Source organism: Helianthus annuus, chromosome 12 (assembly GCF_002127325.2).
Source record: "Helianthus annuus cultivar XRQ/B chromosome 12, HanXRQr2.0-SUNRISE, whole genome shotgun sequence".
NCBI classification, from domain to species: Eukaryota; Viridiplantae; Streptophyta; class Magnoliopsida; order Asterales; family Asteraceae; genus Helianthus; species Helianthus annuus.
The window spans coordinates 91,941,871-91,961,364 of NC_035444.2; the positions used below are offsets into that span (position 1 = coordinate 91,941,871).

General features: G+C 38.3%; 1 long non-coding RNA gene across 5 annotated transcripts; it reads left to right on the plus strand.

Moving 5' to 3' along the window:
* Window positions 1-16,501: 16,501 nt before the first annotated feature.
* LOC110895440 lies at window positions 16,502-19,165 on the plus strand. Of its 5 annotated transcripts, none has more exons than XR_002567147.2 (7): window positions 16,514-16,806; window positions 16,926-17,082; window positions 17,269-17,414; window positions 17,499-17,599; window positions 17,681-17,773; window positions 17,859-18,526; window positions 18,680-19,165. It is a non-coding gene; the product is annotated as an uncharacterized LOC110895440 (long non-coding RNA). The 5 variants fall into 5 exon arrangements; XR_002567149.2 differs by having other exon boundaries at window positions 17,859-18,160; window positions 18,245-19,165; XR_002567145.2 differs by having other exon boundaries at window positions 16,502-16,806; window positions 17,859-19,165.
* The last annotated feature ends 329 nt before the right edge of the window (window positions 19,166-19,494 follow it).

A 19,494-nucleotide genomic window follows, 5' to 3' on the forward strand; every position in this document is an offset into this window, starting at 1 on the left:
GATACTTGGGTAGCCTTTCCTGTTACTCCGTTCCTGATAGGGTATTCATATCCTTTCCCTCAATTCACCCAGTCCTTCTTTTCCCTCACCGGCATCTCCTACATACAGGCCATGCCAATGATCTGGAGGGTTTTATATACCCTTGAAAGGATCATTGAGCAGGAAGGGATTGATTTAGGAATGGCGGAGCTGGCTGAGATGTATGATCTCACAACGTTTGGATCCTGTCGATATTTGTTTAAACGGAAAGCCGGAGAGGATCACCCTGTTCTCAAGGTCACCAAGAATGACACGAATTGGAAGCGACGGTTCTTCTTTGTTAGGAGGGATACCATCCCTGATGGAAAGGATCTGCCCAAGGAGTGGGCTACTCATGGTAGGATAGAGGATCCTGGAAGGATCACCATCAGATTTGTTCCTTAGGATGAGGATCGCTAATATTTTCTTTGTTTTCTGTTTATTGTGAAGCTATCTCCATCTCTCATCTGAAGTTGACACCTGCTGCAAAAGAGAGGCTTTTGGCCTTCAAGAAGCTTGATCCGGAGAAAAGAACTTTTCAAGTTGCCACCCAAGATTCTCAGGAAGTATCCTCCGCATCTGCCACAATGTCAAGTAAGTATCCTGATTAAAAAGTAGTTTCATGTAGGATTTTTTAAATTAGTTAGAATACTTATCTGATTTTGGTTGTGTAGGTGCTGGAAAATCTGCTAAATCTGCCTCCAAGTTTGGCATTGATGATCTTGCAGAAATTTGCTGAGATTGAAACTTATGTTGGCCACGTTGAGGATCAGGACCGGCAAATCGCCGATCTCCAACAAATGGGTGTGCTAAAGGATCTCAAGATAGCTGATCTTGAGAAGGAGCTCCGGGCTACCAAGGATGAAGCCGTCAAAGCGCTGATCAACTTTGATTATGAGAAGCATGGTATCACTCAGGATGCCAAGGTTTTTGCTGCGATAACCATGTACAAGATCCAGTTGCAGATGGCTACGGAGGCTCAGGATCCTTCTTTCGACAAGAGCACATGGGACGTGGAAGGCTGGAAGGCAAGGCTGGCAGAGTTGGAGGATGATGAGGAGGCTGAGGAGATCCCAATGCTAGAAGGTGGTGATGCTGGCAAGGATCATGGTGGAGAAGCAAGTGGAGCTGGTGGTGGTGGTGCAGCCAAGGATTGAGCTGCAGGATTGGGCAATGATGGAAATTTCTAGACATAGCCGGAGCCCAATTTTTTTTGTTTGATGGTAGTTTGTTTCGAAGAATTTGATGGTCTGTAACTTGAACAATAGTTTTAGGATTAAGGATCCAGGATCCTTCAGACAATAGGTAGGATTGTAAACGGTGGAGGGATCCTCTGTTTGGGGGATGAAGCCTTTGTGATCCTGCCGCTTTTATTTACCTGCATGCTATGACCGCACAAACAATGGACACCCTTTGCCAACCCATGTGGACGGGCCACGTTTTGCTGGTAGAAACGTGGGTTGGCAATTTTGACAACTTTGAAGGGTTTAAAATCCTTTGTTAATAAAATAACTCTAATCTTTTTGGCTTATCTCGTGTTGTTATCCTTTGCTTATCCTCTTATTTTCTGCTTGTTTAGAAATGTATTTATTTGAGTAAGAAAAGTTAAGCAAATTATGTTTAAGAAGTTTAGGATATGATCCTGGATCAAATATCCTATAATCGAAAATTTTCAAGGTAGTTTATTTTAAGACTCATAGGTTCAGTTGTCAAGGTCTAAGGGTTATTCAAATGAATAATGAGTGAAATTAAAAATAGTTAAGGATCATACCTGAGGATCCAAGTTAGGATCCTAACCTTTAATCAGGATAACCATAAGTAAAACTTTAATGGATAATAAGGATTAAGGATCCTTAATTGTTTAACTTCGAAAACCTGAAAAATGGAATATAACTTGGGACTAAGCCAATATAAAAAATAAGTTAGTAACTGGGGACAAGCCCAAAGGATAACTGGGGACGAGCCCATAGGATCACTGGGGACAAGCCCGAAGGATAACTGGGGACAAGCCCAAAGGATAACTGGGGACAAGCCCAAGGATCGTATGTAAACTGGAGTATGGCCCTTACTGGCGACTATCCAATCTTAGTGACATGAAAATGCCAAAACCTTAGCTAACGTGAAAACGTTAGAAACCTTAGGAACGGATGTATGGTACGTCTACCATTATACGTAGGATCCTAGGTATAGCCAGTACGATGAGGTTGTCAGCCCCGAAAGTGGGTACTGGTCCCAAAGACGTGAACTATACCAGGATCATCGTGCGCTACAGGCGGAAACTGGGGACAAGCCCAAGGATAACTGGGTTGAACCCAAGGATCTGAGATGCTTTTGAAGATTCTTAATGATATGCTGAGGATACCTGGACTATCAGAACTTAAATTCTCGTGAGAAGAGGATGAAGGATGCATGATCCTTATCCTTAGGTAAAAATAAGAAAATGAAATAGTTTAGGATCAGGATTTTACCAGAGTAAAGATCATTGACATCGCTGGGATCCTTCGGGGATGCTTTCAATATAAGGATCATATGTGCTAGGAGGATCCTGTTCACATGAAATATTTCTTTAAGTGAACAGCATCCCAGGCTCTCGGTAACAAATTTCCTTCCATGGTTAGCAATCTATATGCCCCTTTTCCTGCTTCAGCTTCAATCAAGTAAGGGCCTTCCCACTTTGGTGCTAACTTCCCGTCAGCAGGATTGATGGTATTTTGGAATGCTTTTCTCAATACCATATCCCCCACTTGGAATTTCCTTATTCTGACATTTTTGTTGTAAGCACCAGCCATTCTTTGTTGGTAGCTAGCCATCCTTATCCTAGCCAGATCCCTGATTTCTTCAATAGTATCCAAATCCTGAGCCAAGTTTGCAGCATTCTCTTCAGGATCACGGGTACTTGTTCTAGCAGTTGGAACCACCATTTCTGTTGGGATCACTGCTTCTGCCCCAAACACCAAAGAGAAGGGTGTTTGACCAGTAGCATTCTTGGGAGTTGTCCTGTCAGCCCAAAGCACATAAGGCAATTCTTCTGCCCATTTCCCCTTCTTGGATCCAAGTTTCTTCTTCAGATTGTTGATGATGATCTTGTTGGATGATTCTGCTTGGCCATTGGCTTGTGGGTGGACTGGTGTTGATGTTATCATCTTAATCCCCCAACTGTCACAAAAGTTAGTAGTCCTGCTCCCAATAAATTGGGAACCATTATCACATACAATTTCAGAAGGGATGCCAAATCTAGTTATAATGTTTCTTTTAATAAAGGATATAACTTCCTTCTCTCTGACTTGGGCAAAAGCTTCAGCCTCTATCCATTTGGAGAAGTAGTCAGTCATGGCAAGCATAAATACTTTTCCACCAGGTGCTTTAGGGAGCTTGCCAACTATATCCATTCCCCATCTCATGAATGGCCAAGAGGATGGTATAGGATGTAGAAATTCAGCCGGCTGATGAAGGATATTGCTGTGTCTTTGACAAGGATCACACTTCTTAGCATACTCCACAGCATCCCTCTTCATAGTTGGCCAATAGTATCCTGTCCTAAGGATCCTTGAGAACAATGCCCTGCCCCCAGTGTGGTTTCCACAATCTCCTTCATGGAAGTCTTTTAACACTTCTTGAATTTCAGGATCCTCAATACATCTTAAATATGGTCCTGCAAGAGATCGCTTATATAACACATTATTTAAGATTGTGAATTGAGATACCTTAATCCTGAAAGCCCTAGGATTTTCTCCCATAGGAATCTCCCCGTGTTGTAAGTATCTCATGATTGGTGAGATCCATGATCCTGAATAAGATTGAGTATCCTCGCTAGGGATCATTGCAGTATCCTCTTCTATTTCCATGGCCACCTGTTTTTCAATAGCAGGAGCCAGGATATGGATGATGGGGATACTTATATCCTCTGGGATCTTCAAAGATGATCCTAGATTGGCCAATGCATCAGCTTCTGTATTTTCCTCCCTTGGTACCTGTGTTAAACTGAAAGAAACAAAGGAGAGTGCCAATTCTTTGACTATCTCTAAATATTTGGTTAGTTTTTCACCTTTAACAGCATAAGATCCATTAAAGTGATTAGTGATCAGCAATGAGTCTACGTATACTTCAAGATACCTGACCCCCATATGCTTAGCAATTTGCAAACCAACAATTAAGGCTTCATATTCAGCCTCATTGTTAGTTGCTTGGAATTCACAGGCTATGGAGTGGGGTATTATGTCCCCCTGTGGCGATTTTAGTAGTATGCCGAGCCCTGTGCCTTTGACATTTGAGGATCCATCAGTGTGTAGTATCCAATGATCCTTGGTCTCATCCAGCTGCTGGATCTCCAATTCGGCTTCCTTTTGTAGATCACTACTGAAATCAGCCACAAAGTCTGCTAATGCTTGAGATTTGATGGCTGTTCTAGGCTCGTATCTTATATCGTGGGCACTAAGCTTTACTGCCCACTTAGCCATTCTTCCGGACATCTCTGGTTTCCTGAGGACATTCTTGATTGGAAAATTAGTTCTAACAACGATAGTATGGGTTTCAAAATAATGTCTTAGCTTAGTAGATGCCATAATTAATGCAAGAATAAGTTTTTCAAGGTGTGAGTACCTGGATTCAGCATCAAGTAAACTCTTACTTACATAATAGATAGGATATTGTGTACCTTCATGATCCTTAACAAGGACTGCACTTACAGCTGTTGAGGATACCGCCAGGTATAAGGATAACACATCTCCTTTTCCGGGTTTCATTAATGCTGGAGCTGAGGACATATACTCTTTGAGGGCTTGTAAAGCATTCTCGTGCTTTTCAGTCCACTCAAATTTCTTGTTTTTTCTTAGGATATCATAAAATTCTTTACATCTTTCTGAGGATTTTGATATGAACCTGTTTAGAGCTGCTATCCTGCCTGTTAGCCTTTGCACATCCTTAGCATTGGCAGGGGATTTGATATTCACCAACGCTTTAATTTGTTCCGGGCTTGCTTCAATGCCCCTTTGCATATATCCTAGAAATTTACCTGCTTTAACACCAAAGTGACATTTTGAAGGATTAAGCTTCATGTTATAATTATCAAGGATATCAAATGCTTCCTCCAAGTCCCTTAGGTGATCCTCAGCTTTCTTTGACTTTACTACCATATCATCTATGTACACTTCCATAGTCTGTCCAATTTGATCTTTGAACATCATATTCACCAGCCTTTGATATGTTGCACCTGCATTTCTTAATCCAAAAGGCATGGCAATATAACAATATAAACCGGTTGGGGTCATAAAAGCCGTATCCTCTTGGTCAGATGGCTCCATCTGAATTTGTTGGAATCCAGATGATGCATCCATAAAAGTTAACAGTTCATGCCCCGCCGTTGCATCCACCATGGAGTCAATGTGGGGTAATGGGAAAGGATCCTTGGGACATGCCTTATTCAAATCAGTGAAATCGACACATACCCTCCACTTTCCGTTTTTCTTTTGAACAACGACCACATTGGCTAGCCATTTTGGATACTTTACCTCTCTAATCATACCTGCTCGAAGTAATCTTTCTACCTCTTCCTGGATAATGGCATTTCTTTCCGGTGCAAACTTCCTCCTTTTTTGATGGATTGGTTTGATTGACCTGTCAATGCCAAGTTTATGAGTTATAATATCCTTAGATATACCTGTCATATCCTCATGTTTCCATGCAAAGGTAGACTTTCTTCTTTTGAGGAAGGATACTAGGTCTTCTTTCATCTTGCCAAGGATCCCTGATCCTATATAGATTTTTGATTCAGGATCATTAGGATCCAAAAGGATTTCGGTTACATCCTGTTCTCTCGCCTCCAAGACATTCCTTGGAGGATACTGTAATTGCTATTGCTCCCTTGGCTTCGAGGCTGGTTTCATTGACGAGGTGTAACAATCCTTAGCCTCCTGCTGATCACTGTCGATCTTGATTATTCCCCATGGGCTAGGGAGCTTCACACATTGATGGTAGGTGGATGGGACTGCCTTCATATCATGTATCCAGGGTCTGCCAAGGATAACATTACAACAAGACAAACAGTCAATAACACAAAATTTTTGATAATTATGTAATCCTTCCACATAAATTGGGAGTTTGATGTCCCCCAAGGTTTTCTTAGTTTCGCCACTGAATCCCACAAGTACGGAGGATCTTGGTGTGATATCTGATTCAGGGATACCCATCTTCTTCAGAACATCAAGCTGGATAATATTTACTGAGCTTCCTCCGTCAATAAGGATCCTGCGGACAAAATGGTTAGAGATAAAGAGAGTGATGACTAGACTATCATGATGAGGATCCTGGATGTTAATGCGATCATCCTCATCAAAGGTTATCGCTTTTCCTTCCGAGACACTTGATGTTCGAATAGGCCTTTCTCCGTTATCCATTTTAGCTTCCTTTGCATGCCTTTTAGCTGCTGAGAAGGATGTACCACAGATGTCTGATCCTCCAGAAATAAAGTTGATCACTTGGGCATCTGCCGGAGGAGCTGGAGCTTTCTCAGGGATCCTTTCAGGATCCTGAGTCCTTTGCTTTTTACTTCCCAACAACTCTTTTAGATGCCCCTTGCTTAGCAGATATCCAATTTCCTTTCTTAATGCGATACATTCTTCAGTTAAATGCCCAAAATCCTCGTGGTATGCACACCACTTTGATTTGTCTTTAGTTCCAGTTGGTTTGTCGTTTTTTCTGGGCCATCTGGCTTTTTCTCCTAGATTCTGCATTGCAAGGATTAGTTCATGATTATCAACGGAAAAACAATATTCAGAAATCGGAGGATAATCCTCATCATCCTCTTCTTGGTCAACGACATGCACGTTCTGGTTGTCATTCCTATTGTAGGATTTGAATCTGTTGCTTTTGAAAGAGGATCCTTGCTTTTCTTTGCTTTAAGGATCCTGCTTGTCTCTCCTGGATTCTCTTGTCATCCTCTAGCCGGATGAACCTGAGTGCCCGAGTTCTTACTTCATCTAGGTTCCTGCATGGTGTCATAACAAGATCATCATAGAACAATGAATCCTTAAGCAATCCCATCTTGAAGGCCTCAACAGCTGTGGCCATATCCAAGTTAGGAATGTCCAAGGATTCTTTACTAAACTTGGTTATGTAATCCCTTAATGATTCATTATGACCCTGAGTTACCCTATATAAATCACTAGTCAATCTTTCAAATTTTCTACTACAAGAGAATTGATTATTGAATAAATTAACTAAATTAGCAAATGAAGTAATAGAGTAAGGGGGAAGACTTAGCAGCCATTTAAGAGCTGATCCAGTAAGAGTGGATCCAAATCCTTTGCATAAGCATGCTTCCTTTAACTTTTCTGGAATTGGATTGATCTCCATCCTCTCCCTGTATTGTGCTATGTGTTCCTCAGGATCCGTTGTACCATCATACAGCTTCATAGTAGGGATATGGAACCTTTTGGGTATCTCAGCATCACAAATTGGTGGTGCAAAACGAGATACCTTATGGCTTCCATCTGCAATCTCCGGGATAGGTGTGACTACCCCTGGAACACTTGATATCATATCCTTCAGTTTTTGTAGTTCTCTGGCCATAGCATGATTGATACCTGTATCCTGCATGAATCCATGGTTAGTGGTAAGAGAATTATTAAAAGTGTTACTTCCCATCGGGTTCAAGTTAGGAACATTGGGTGTGAATCCATATTGCTGGGATTCTGGGATAATGGATGGACCAGTGGAAGCAATGGTCTGCATTGGAATAAAATCTCCTTGATGGACATCTGGACTTCCTGTTTGCAAATTCTTCAAGGATCCTGGTATCTGAAGGGATCCTTGAACCTGGGATGATCCTGGAACGAAGGAGGATCCTTGAACCTGGGATGATCCTGGAACAAAGGAGGATCCTTGAACCTGGGATGATCCTGGAACAAAGGAGGATCCTTGAACCTGGGATGATCCTGGAACGAAGGAGGATCCTAAGCTCATGAAGGATCCCATATGCTGGGTGTAAGATCCTGCCGGTTGGAAATATGATCCTGATGCCTGAGTAATTGCTGCTGGGCCGAAATGCACTCCTCTTGATCCACCCATATGTTGAATGTCTGGGACCTCCGATGGCTGAGAAGTAATCATTGGAGTATCAAAATTCAAAGATTTGGGCATCAGTGGGGAATGATCCTCTGCCGTTTTCTTTTGTTTTTTGAGATCTCCGATTTCTCTGAGGATCCTGTCATTAGTTTCATCCTGCCGCTGCATACGATCTTTCATCTGCAAAATCAAAGTAAATATATCACTAGTACTGGGAACAGGAGAAGTTAAAGCAGAAGAAGATGAAGGTTTAGAGAAAGCAGGAGTTGGTCTCTTCTCAGCATTTTTCTAGGATCCCGCTGGTGGTGGAGGCAAAGGTAGAGTGTTCTGAGACGAGTTGACTGCAGACATCGCCGTGGATGTATTCTTCAATGATGAAGCCATGTAATACTTCGAATTGATCACCAACAGAAAATTTTCTTATGAATGAAGCACCAATTGCCCCACGGTGGGCGCCAAACTGTTTTGGTCAAAAATCACACAAGGATAATGCAACCAAACTCTATGTAAACGGGGAATGATGCTTGGTTTGATGAAGAAGTAAAGGATCACTTTAGTATGAAATATGCAAGTGACACAAGGATTTATACGAGGAAAAAGCCCTTGATCAGTGAATGATCTCCGGCATAAAAAACCTCGGGTGATGGCAACTACCGATCACCAAACTTCAATATAACAAATAATGGTTACAACTTCGGATGGTAACGAGCTGAGTACAAGGTCACTATAGTATCGTGTGTCTAAGCGTGTGAAAAATGTGTTGTCCGTCTTCCGAATGTGGAAGAGTGCTATATATACAAGTGTGGGTGGCCCTATTTTAGGTAAATAGACTAACTATCAGCTCATTACCCCTTTAGGAATAAAAGTAAATCTAGCCTAAATTATCGCCCTTAAATCATGCGGAGTTTCCATATCCTCTACAACGTTCATCTCTGATTAAGCATATGCCAAAGTTGTAAAGACGAGTCCCTTGATTACGTTGCTAAGAGCGGATCCCGCTAGACATTCCTGCAAGATAACATTAAATCCAATGAAAACAACTGTTAGCATGAGGATCCCTATGATGGTCCGTGATCCTGATCCTGGAACTCTTCTGAGGATCACTATCTGCCAAAGAAATAAGGATCACTGGTTAGGATCACATGTAAGGATCATATGTTACAAAAATCCAGCCCTAACAATGGTAAAGAAAGAAAAACAGGGTACGAGAAGATGAAGAGAGAAAGAGGAAAAGAGATACCTGAATAAGTCTTCTGATGAGGATTTAAAGAGGAAACGCTCGGATTTAAATGCCCTTTAGCTCTTATCTCTAACTGCCATTTATAATGATGATCTTGCAGGATAAGTCACCTCAGTGATGTCAGGATTTCAACGGCTAGTTCGATCTTAACGGCTATATATCCGTTAGTTTGTTGCAGATAAGATCGATAAAATACAACTCGTTTATTTACATAATTACTCCTTATATTTTTGGGGGCAATTGTTAGGGGAGGATTTCTTAATGACCCGTGATCCTCAAGTATTATCCTGTTTGGTGATCCTTACTTCTGTGACAATTAGTGATCCTCAGAAGTGCTTCAGGATCAGGATCATGGATCATCCTAAGGATCCTTATACTAATGATTGTCTACTTTGAATTCGGTATTGTTTTGCAGGAGTACCGGCTTGGACTTGGTCATGGCGATATTCCTGGAGCATATTCCCTTCAATTCTGCACGTGCTTGACCATTGTGAACGTTATGGAGAACGTGGGGAGAAGGCACGAAATGCGGACTGTTAGTTAGGCTAGATATTTTCTATTTTTAAAGGGGATAGCGAGCTATTTTTAGAACACTTGGCTATTTTTGGCTACACACACACTCGTACAACTGCTCTCGCCAGGTCTCGGCAAAATACTTAGCATTTTTCATACACTTTTACACGATACACTATAGTGATCCTTGTACTTAGCACGCTATCATCCGACGTTGTAAAAGAATTATTGTTTAATTTGAGTTGGTGATCGGTAGTTTCCATCACCCGAGGTTTTTTATGCCAGAGATCATTCATTGATCAAGGGCTTTTTACTCGTATAAATCTTTGTGTCACTTGCATTTCTGAGTGATCCTCATTGTTGTTTACCAATTCAAGCATCATACCCCATAACAGAGAGTTTGGTTGCATTATCCTTGTCTGATTTTTTACCTAAACACTAATTTTTTTATTTTTATGGTTTTCAAATTTTTTTTTTAAATTTTTTATTTTTTAAAAAGTAATAAATATTTACAAAAAATCTTATAAAAAAACTGGCTATTCAGGATTCCTCATCCCGTTGAGTTCAACTAGATGTTCAAATCGAGACCTGTCAAATGCTTTTGTGTAAAGATCTGCCAAGTTATCTAATGGGTTGACTCTATGTAGTTCAATCATTTTCTTTTCAGCATAATCCCATATAAAATGATGACAAATGTCAATATGTTTTGTGCGACTGTGTTTTACGGGATTATTGGTTATGGAAATTGTGGCATTATTGTCTATCATAATAAGGGTGCGAGTGAAATTCAAACCGTAATCGCGCATCTGATGTTGTATCCATAGAACCTGAGAGCAACAGCTACCCGCAGCAATATATTCAGCTTCACACGAAGATGTAGACACACAGGCTTGTTTCTTGCACTGCCATGACACAAGTCTTCCCGTTAAGAACTGACAACCACCCGTGGTAGATTTTCTGGTTGATTTACATCCTCCGAAATGTGAATCACTATATGCAATAAACTCCAAGTCACTATCAGCAGGGTACCATAACCCAAACTTAGGATTTCCCTTCAAGTAACGTAAAATTCGCTTAACCGCCTTCATATGCGACTCCTTTGGATTTGCTTGATATCGAGCACAAAGAAATATGGCAAACATAATGTCTGGTCTTGAAGCTGTAAGTGTTTTGGTCAAACATCAGTTTAAGGCATAATGTAACCAAACTTTGATTGTCAGGTAGAGTGCTAATGTGTATGAACAATAATGTGATCAAAGTGTAAAGTAAAAATGACAATGAACACCGATATTTGTACGAGGAAAAAGCCCTTGATCCTTGATAGATCTTCGGCACAAAATACTTCGGGTGATGGAAACTACTGATCACCAAGTATATAGAAAAGTAAATAGTGATTCAAGTACAACTTCGAAAGATAATGAGCTCAATACAATAATGACTAGTGTTTGCAGTTTGCGAGAGAGAGTGTGAGTGTTGTGTGTTCATATGATAGCTTGCTATACGCTTAAAATGAGCTTGTTATCCCCTTATAAAAATAGAAAACAACAAGTTAACAAACAATCCGAAATATGTGCAAGTATCCCCATGTTCTCCATAACGGCTACACTCGTCCAAGCACGTGCCAATTGAGAGCTTATTCTGCGATATTCCAGCATAGACCAAGTCCAATTCGTTAAACTCCTACGAAAACAAGTTTAAACATAGGATACATTTGTTAGTAAATATAAATAATAATAAGGATCCTTGATCCTCAGACTTCCTGCACCATCTGTTAAGGATCAGTGATCCAGGCCAGATCTAAGGATATGTGATCCATAGTATTAAAAATTAATCCCCTAACAATTGCCCCTAAATATGGAGGATATTAGTCTAATTTATCTGTCATATTTCTGTTATAACACTTGATCAACCCATTTTGAATAAGCCTAACAACTAAGTCTGATAATCTTGGGAGACCACGTTCAAGCCCCATGACCGTTTGTGGATATAGCACGTGCAACGTCTTGAACGAATTATTCCCGAGATTCCAGCTAAGACTCGGTCCACTTCGTTAATAACCTGCACATGAGTATTAGAACACATCGAGAACATTGTTAGAAATCACAAGTAATAATAAGGATCCTTGATCCTCTGAGTCCCTGAACTACGCGCTAAGGATAACTGATCCAGGCAACACCTCGGAATATTGGATCCATAATTATAAAAACATATGCCCTAACAGTTATGTTGTTGTCCTTCTGAGTAACTTTTACTCAGGCGTGCATATGTCTTTTATGTACGTTAGGTTACAGGTTTATTCGAGAAAAACTAGGAAAGATGGATCAAGGGATAAAAGACTCACAAGTTTTTTCAGATCAAGATCAAAGATTTTATTTAACGAAAAATAAAGGATGTTATGATTTATTATAATATTGTAATTGTATTGTTTTATTATTATCAGTGGAATTATATTTGTGATCTGATTACTGTGTAAGTGACACGTCGTCGGGGCGAGGTGTTACAATTATGGTATCTGAGCTGAGGCTCTTTTATGTCGAAAAAACTTTTTAAAACTTAAACATGTGGGTATGGGTAGATGCCATGTTAAGATATTTGTGTTTCCACTAGAGACAAGAAGTTCTAGATTTTATTTTTATCGACATCGGATAATTAAAGTTATGCTCTTCGTTAGTTGTTTGAACTATTACTATTTATTTGAAATTTTGAGGACGAAATTTTTTAAGACAGGTAGTGTTTTAACACCCTGATTTTTTAAACATAATATTGCTTACCACATGCACATCTTGAATATTTTGAAAAGACTTACATGAAAATAAAAGAGTTTTATAAATATGAAACTACATAAATCTCCATTTATTGTAATAGTAAATCTAACATTTGTACTTTTGTTCTCTATTCTTGAAGCCAGTAGTTTTGTTCCAGTAGTTTGGGCAATTGTTTCGGGAAGCCTTCAAGGAAGAAACTTCTGTACCAAGGATTATACTTCAATTTATTCCATCGGCAGAGAAGATGGTTCCCTTGGGTTTTGGCTTTCATCATCAGCAGATCTTATATAACCCAACAACATCCTTGTTAATAAGTAGTGAAAAAGGTATTTAACTAGAATTAAGAACCCTCGCGTTGCGGCGGGGGCCTAAACTATGCCAAATAACATCAATGCCACACTGCTGGTAGCGATCACCAATACTGAAGTTGTGGCGTGTTGATGCGAAGAAATAAGACTGAAATATATAACATATAAAAAATAACTTTGTCGATTTAGGACCCACGCGTTGTGACAAACTTATTAAATGGAAAAAAATAGACGTAAAAACGCTGAACCGCACACGCACGTTGCGCCGTGTTAACTCGTAAAATAATGTAGAAAAGAATAACTAAGTCTATGTAGGATCCGCCCGTTGCGGCGAACTTGCCAAAGGGGGGAAATAGACACGTTGCGACATACCTGTCAAATGTGAAAAAAATAGACAAAAAACGTTGAACCACACACGCACGTTGCGATGTATTAACTCGTAAAATAATGTAGAAAAGAATAACTAAGTCGATGTACGATCCGCCCGTTGCGGCGAACTTGCCAAGGGGGGAAATAGACACGTTTCGACATACCTGTCAAATGTGAAAAGAATAGACCAAAAACGTTGAACCACACACGCATGTTACGACGTATTAACTCGCAAATTTTAGAACGAAACGTAAAACCAACAACTTGCGAAAGATAAAACGTATGAGGGGACCAAAGTTGTAAATAACAAAGTTTTGGGTTAAATTACAAAAGATAAAAAGTTTTGGGTTAAAAGTAAACAAATTAAAAGGGTTAAAATATAAAAAATAAAAACCTTTGGGTTGAAAGTAAAAAACCACAAATTTTTTTTGAAAAACACCCAATGCTTTGGGTACAACAACACCATGCAACAACATGTTGCTAATTTATATTAGGAAAATTGGTATTTAATAAACCAACCTTTAACCAGTTGGTAAATAATAATCCAACCTTCAAAATTGGTAAATAATAATCCCACCTATTAACATGATGGTACTCAATGAACTTCCGTTAATTTTTTTTAACTGAAGTTAGTTTTTATGTTTTATTTATTACACAAACAGTCCCTGTAGTTGTAATTTACTAGTTTTAACTATTTTATGAAACAAAAAAGCACTCGAAAATCCTTCTTTTCCTCGATTTGAGGTTTATAAAATAGTTAAAACTAGTAAATTACAACTACAGGGACTGTTTTTGTAATAAATAAAACTTAAAAACTAACTTCAGTTAAAAAAAACTAACGGAAGTTTATTGAGTACCAACATGTTGATAGGTAGGATTATTATATACTAATTCTGTAGGTTGGATTATTATTTACCAACTGGTTAAAGGTTGGTTTATTAAATACCAATTTTCCTTTATATTATGAAAATAGTAACCAAGTTTTATGAGTTTATGGTCGATGCGCTATCGCATATTTTCAAGACTGAATGGGACTGCTAGACAATTCGCTTTCTACTATTTTTAACTAGTGATTTTCCCCGCGCTATGTGTCCGGAAATCAGTTGGTATCGGTTTTGTTCGTTTTGGTACCGACACTCCCTATAGTAAGTAATAAAGAAAACAAAAAAATAAAATCGTGATATGCCCAAAAGGATATTGACATGTGTTTAATATCAATCGAAAACCATAAAAACGAATACTGATTCCGATACTACCGATATCAATCGGTTTGGTTCTTCACGTATCGATACTCGTATAATTTACGATACAAAACAAATGTGTTTTCTTTTTAATATTGTTACCGCTGCACTCGTATAGTTTACGATACCAAAAATACCTTGTTTTGAATACAAAAAAAAAATACTATTCATCGTCGGTTTCTGTTCGATTTGGTATGATAGCGGCACAGTATTAATTTTCAATAAAATTTATATCAAAATATGGATAAAAATAAACATAGTTATAAAGTTAGATTTAAAAAAAAAAAAAAAGCTAACGTACTCACGCAGGTCGTCAAAAAGATCAAATTAAATGATGAAGAGAATACTTAAAATTTTCAGATATCAGAAGTTCAATAGTACTCACGCAGGTCGTCAAAAAGATCAAATTAAATGATGAAGAGAATACTTAAAATTTTCAGACATCAGAAGTTCAAAAGAAATACTTAAAATTTTTATATAAAAATTAAAATAAACACTTAAATATTCTGGTCACTATTGAAGTTCAAACTGATACGTATATATAATAGTGAAGGGAGCTACCTAGCAAATCTATCCAAGTTCCAGTTTCACAATTAGTAGATGTCATTATAGATTAAATTCTGTTTAGATTTTGCCATTTAGCTTTCAAATTTCACATTGTTTCAAATTGACATCCTGATTTCGATGTAACGAAAACTATTGATCGATAATTATTAAAAGAGACAAGTATAGAGATAATTTCAAAGATTTCTTTGAAAACTTTTATAATATCTAATCTGTCCACTAAAATAAAACAAAAAAAATAGATATAAAACTTAAATTATTTTTTATGAATATGTTTGATATTAATTTTATATCTTTGAAATTTATACCATTCTATAGAGGAAGGTTATTGTCTAAGACAGCCTATAAAATGCAGAGGACAATTTGGGCAATTGATTTGCAAGATCAATTGTTGAGATTATGTGGTCCCCAAATATAAAATTCATCTAACCAAAAACAAGAGAAATAAGTGAGGAAAATAACAAAATATGAAAATTCAATATTTTTGACTCATAAACTCATTTCCCTCATGGTTTTCAAACGGCTATAACTTTTCTACATGGTAATTTTTTTAAATACACCGTATTAAATGGTATTTCATTCTCTTTAATTTAAGTAGACTATTGCTATAATTTTTTATTTTTTTTTTATTTTACAAGCTATAACGTTACGTGATTGTGTAACGTTACATAATTATGTGATTTCATTATACTATTATGTAAAACTCCACTAAGTGAGTACGTAACAATAGTTGACTATGTATTATTAATTGATTACGTGATTACGTAATTTCATTTTAGTATTTAAGTGAAACCCCGCTAAGTGATTACGTAATTACATACTAACCTTAACAGGGCCGTCTCTGAAAATAACAAAAGAAAATGGCCTTGTGCGAGATAAAAATTTTGGGCCCTATTCGCAAATTTCCATGTATTATAAACTCATCAATTATTTAATCGCTAAAATTTATGTGAAAGTAATTTAAATAGTTATTTTTAGCTAAGTGTAGTTAGTAATTTATTAATTAAACGAAAAGTTGTAGTTGACAAAATTAGGCATTAAATGTCATACGCAGTTAAAAAATCTAAAAAATGAAGCTAAAATAGAGAATTTGGAGACGCCAGGATTAGAACCCACGTCTCCTTGTTTTTAAGCAAGGCAATAACCACCCCAACAAGAGCTTGTTTGTGTCATCTTTCGATTCAGTATATATATATATATATATACTACTTTAATAAGGATATAGGAAGGACAGAATGGTAATTGAACAATGTGTTGAAAACACCCTCAATGCACAATGTACAACACTTGAAGCACCAAGAAACACAACATAATTTACCCTTCAACTGATTCATCTTCAACCGTCTATTTCTTTAACTTTTTCACACGGATTGTGATCTGAACGGCTGATATTCAGCTCACACGGATCAAGGGTTTTACTTTCATTCGATTTACTCTCACAAAACTTTATCAACCTTCTCTCTCCCACTCTCTGCGACTCATGAACAGATCTGTGAGGATTTCACCAGATCTAGGGTTTTACTTTCATTCGATTTCAAATCCATGACCCCATCCTGTGACGGTGTCGTGTGCAGTGTTAAAATCCGCCGATTAGGGTTCCGGCAGTGGGATTCTCGAGCAGATTGTTGGCAAATGAGACGAGCAACTGGCGGTAGATGGTGGTTGAGGTAGGTTCCGACAACCCGGTTCCGATTTATCGGCTGCATGTACGTTTTCTGACAACGAAGGTAATTCTAGCAACCTTTTTTTTCTTATTTTTGTAGGTCATGTGCTTCAGATTTCGTTAGTTCTAGAAACTGATGTTGAAAATTTATAATTTTGAGGACTGTATTGCTGATTTCAATAGTTTAGAAGCTGGTGGCGTGTTTGTGTTGGTTCGACAAAGCCAGAAAGCGGAGGCGACGGCTAGGGTTCCGATTAGTGATCTCGGTCCGATGTTCTTCACGAGAGATGATCTACTCGAGATGGTAAAGATGGAATTCCAGCATTGCTTGGGGTTACAGGTATGCTTGATTTGGTGGGGTTGAAGTTGAACGTTTACTTGAGTCCTTTATGTATTTTTCATTATTATTGTTAATCTCATGTGTGCATTATGCAATCTACTACCTGATCTTGATTCTTAACTGTTTGGTCTGTTCATGTCTTGATTTGCTAACATTACTTGCATGTGTTGAAAAATATGGTTGCAGGGGATATACCAGCAGCAGTTACCGTGGAGGATATTGATATTGCTGTGAAAGCAGCACGCAGAGCTCTTAAACATGATGAAGGAAAAGAATGGGCATCAGCTTCTGGGGCTCATCGTGCAAAGTATCTTCGTTCCATTGCTACAAAGGTAAGGATTTTCTGGATGATATTCTGAATTTGGGTTCGGTTTGTTTTCTATCGTTAATATGCTAAAGCTTTCAATTATGCATAGGTTACTGAGAAAAAGGATAAGTTCGCTAAGCTTCCAATGGATACCTTTAAATTCCATATCATCAGGGAACCAATTGGTGGTCTTGGGCTGATTACTCCATGGTACTCTCTACCTCTACTGTAATAATGATTTGTATTTTCTGATAATATTTTCTTATAGTTTGTTTTATTTGTTTTCTATAGGAATTATCCTTTGCTAATGGCTATTTGGATAGTTGCATCTGCACTGGCTGCTGGGTGTGCTGCAGTACTTAAGCCATCAGAGTTGGCGTCTGTGTAAGTCCTATCTTATCATTTTCTATTTTTTTTGCATTACGGTGTATGATATTCTTATATATGTCATTTATCAATATATTTCCAGCACGTGTCTGGAATTAGGCAAAGTATGCAGGGAGGTGGGGCTGCCCCCTGGCACGTGTCTGCAACAAAAATTCCTTCCGGCGCGTACACAACTACCACCAGCAAAACTGAAGATGAGAATTCTACCGGTGACATCTAGAGTTGAATTTGATGTCTTAAGGTGGTTATGAGGGTGTGCACCGTGAGTTCCAGCAAATCAGCAATGCCTAGAAAGTTTAGAATGAGGGTTGTACGATGGTGGTGGTTGTGCGAACACATTTAGATGGGCGATTTGAAGATGGCCAAATTTTCCTAGCGATTGAGGTAAGTACAGTCCTGCTTAGCTTCATTTATCAGCTAATCTTATCATTCCGACCAGCAGTAGGTTGAGTGAATATGATGTTTTAGGTCGGTTGGCAGCTAAGATGTCTCTGACTGCTGTGAATTTGGAGCCAGTGAAGTGGTGTTGTTTGATCAATTAACGTTTACGTGTTTTTTGATCAATTAGCGTTTCCTGTTACTATGCAACAGACCATTATGTGGAGTGACAAACTTGGTTTGGTACCGGTGAATAGTCATGGGACCTAACTGTATATGGGGACTTATATTACCGTGCTTTAATCTTTGTCATATAGACTAGAACAACTGCTCAAAAGGACTTAAATTATGGAACATTGGGCTCGCTGGGAGGTACAAAGAAGAGTTGAATTGTGAAATTCAACATGCTTTCATTTTATAATTATAAGCACTCATTATTTAACCTGACATTTCACAGATCAGCAGCTTAAAATATCTAATGTCGCTTAACACATTAGTTTTCTAATTGAAATGTGTTTTGAGTAGGTTAATAACTTACTGAAGCAATTCTAGGGGCTGTTACCAGAACTTTGGGTATTCCAGATACCATTTTTTTCTTAACTGGAAGTAAAGATGGGATGTAACGCTTTGGGATGCTTAGAGGGCAAAATTGGTATCAATGGCCAAAAATGCATGATAGACAACATTAATATTGTGGTTGGCTCATAGAGTTGTACTAATCTGATGGGAACATTGATCTGGTGTGGCATCTTGGGATACTTGTTTGTATTGTTCTGCAGGGAGTGAATGTTTGATGGGATGCTGTTCCATATTCCATCAATTGGCATTGCCTCCCATTTGCTTTGTTATACGATTTATGTCTGTTGGTTCATAGATTTGGCTTCCTTGGGATAGAAAATGTTTGTATCTGGGGTGGCCCTTTGGTTTCATATATTAATTAGCTGGTTAGTCTTGGTGCAATTTAAGAGTGTTACAGGTTGGTGCTAAGATGAAAACTGTTATTTTTGTTGATTTTGTGATGTTTAATGGAAGTTTGTTTTGGCTGGTCAAAAAAAGAAAAACAACGTTCATAATTACAGATTATATATTTTGGCAAGAAAATCTACATATACCAGCCAAGCGAATAGTATACATTCACATGTGAGAATTTTTTAATATATTAAAAGGTGGAAAAATTGCATATGTGCCAATTTGACCTGACCCATTGACCCACATAAAATTACCCTCTTTGTCAAAGAGTCTTTGAGTTGGTACTGAATTTCACCTCTTAGCACAGTCCAGTTTGTCACATGTAGATACTTGATTTCTATTTACAACTAACCAACAATTATAAAATAATG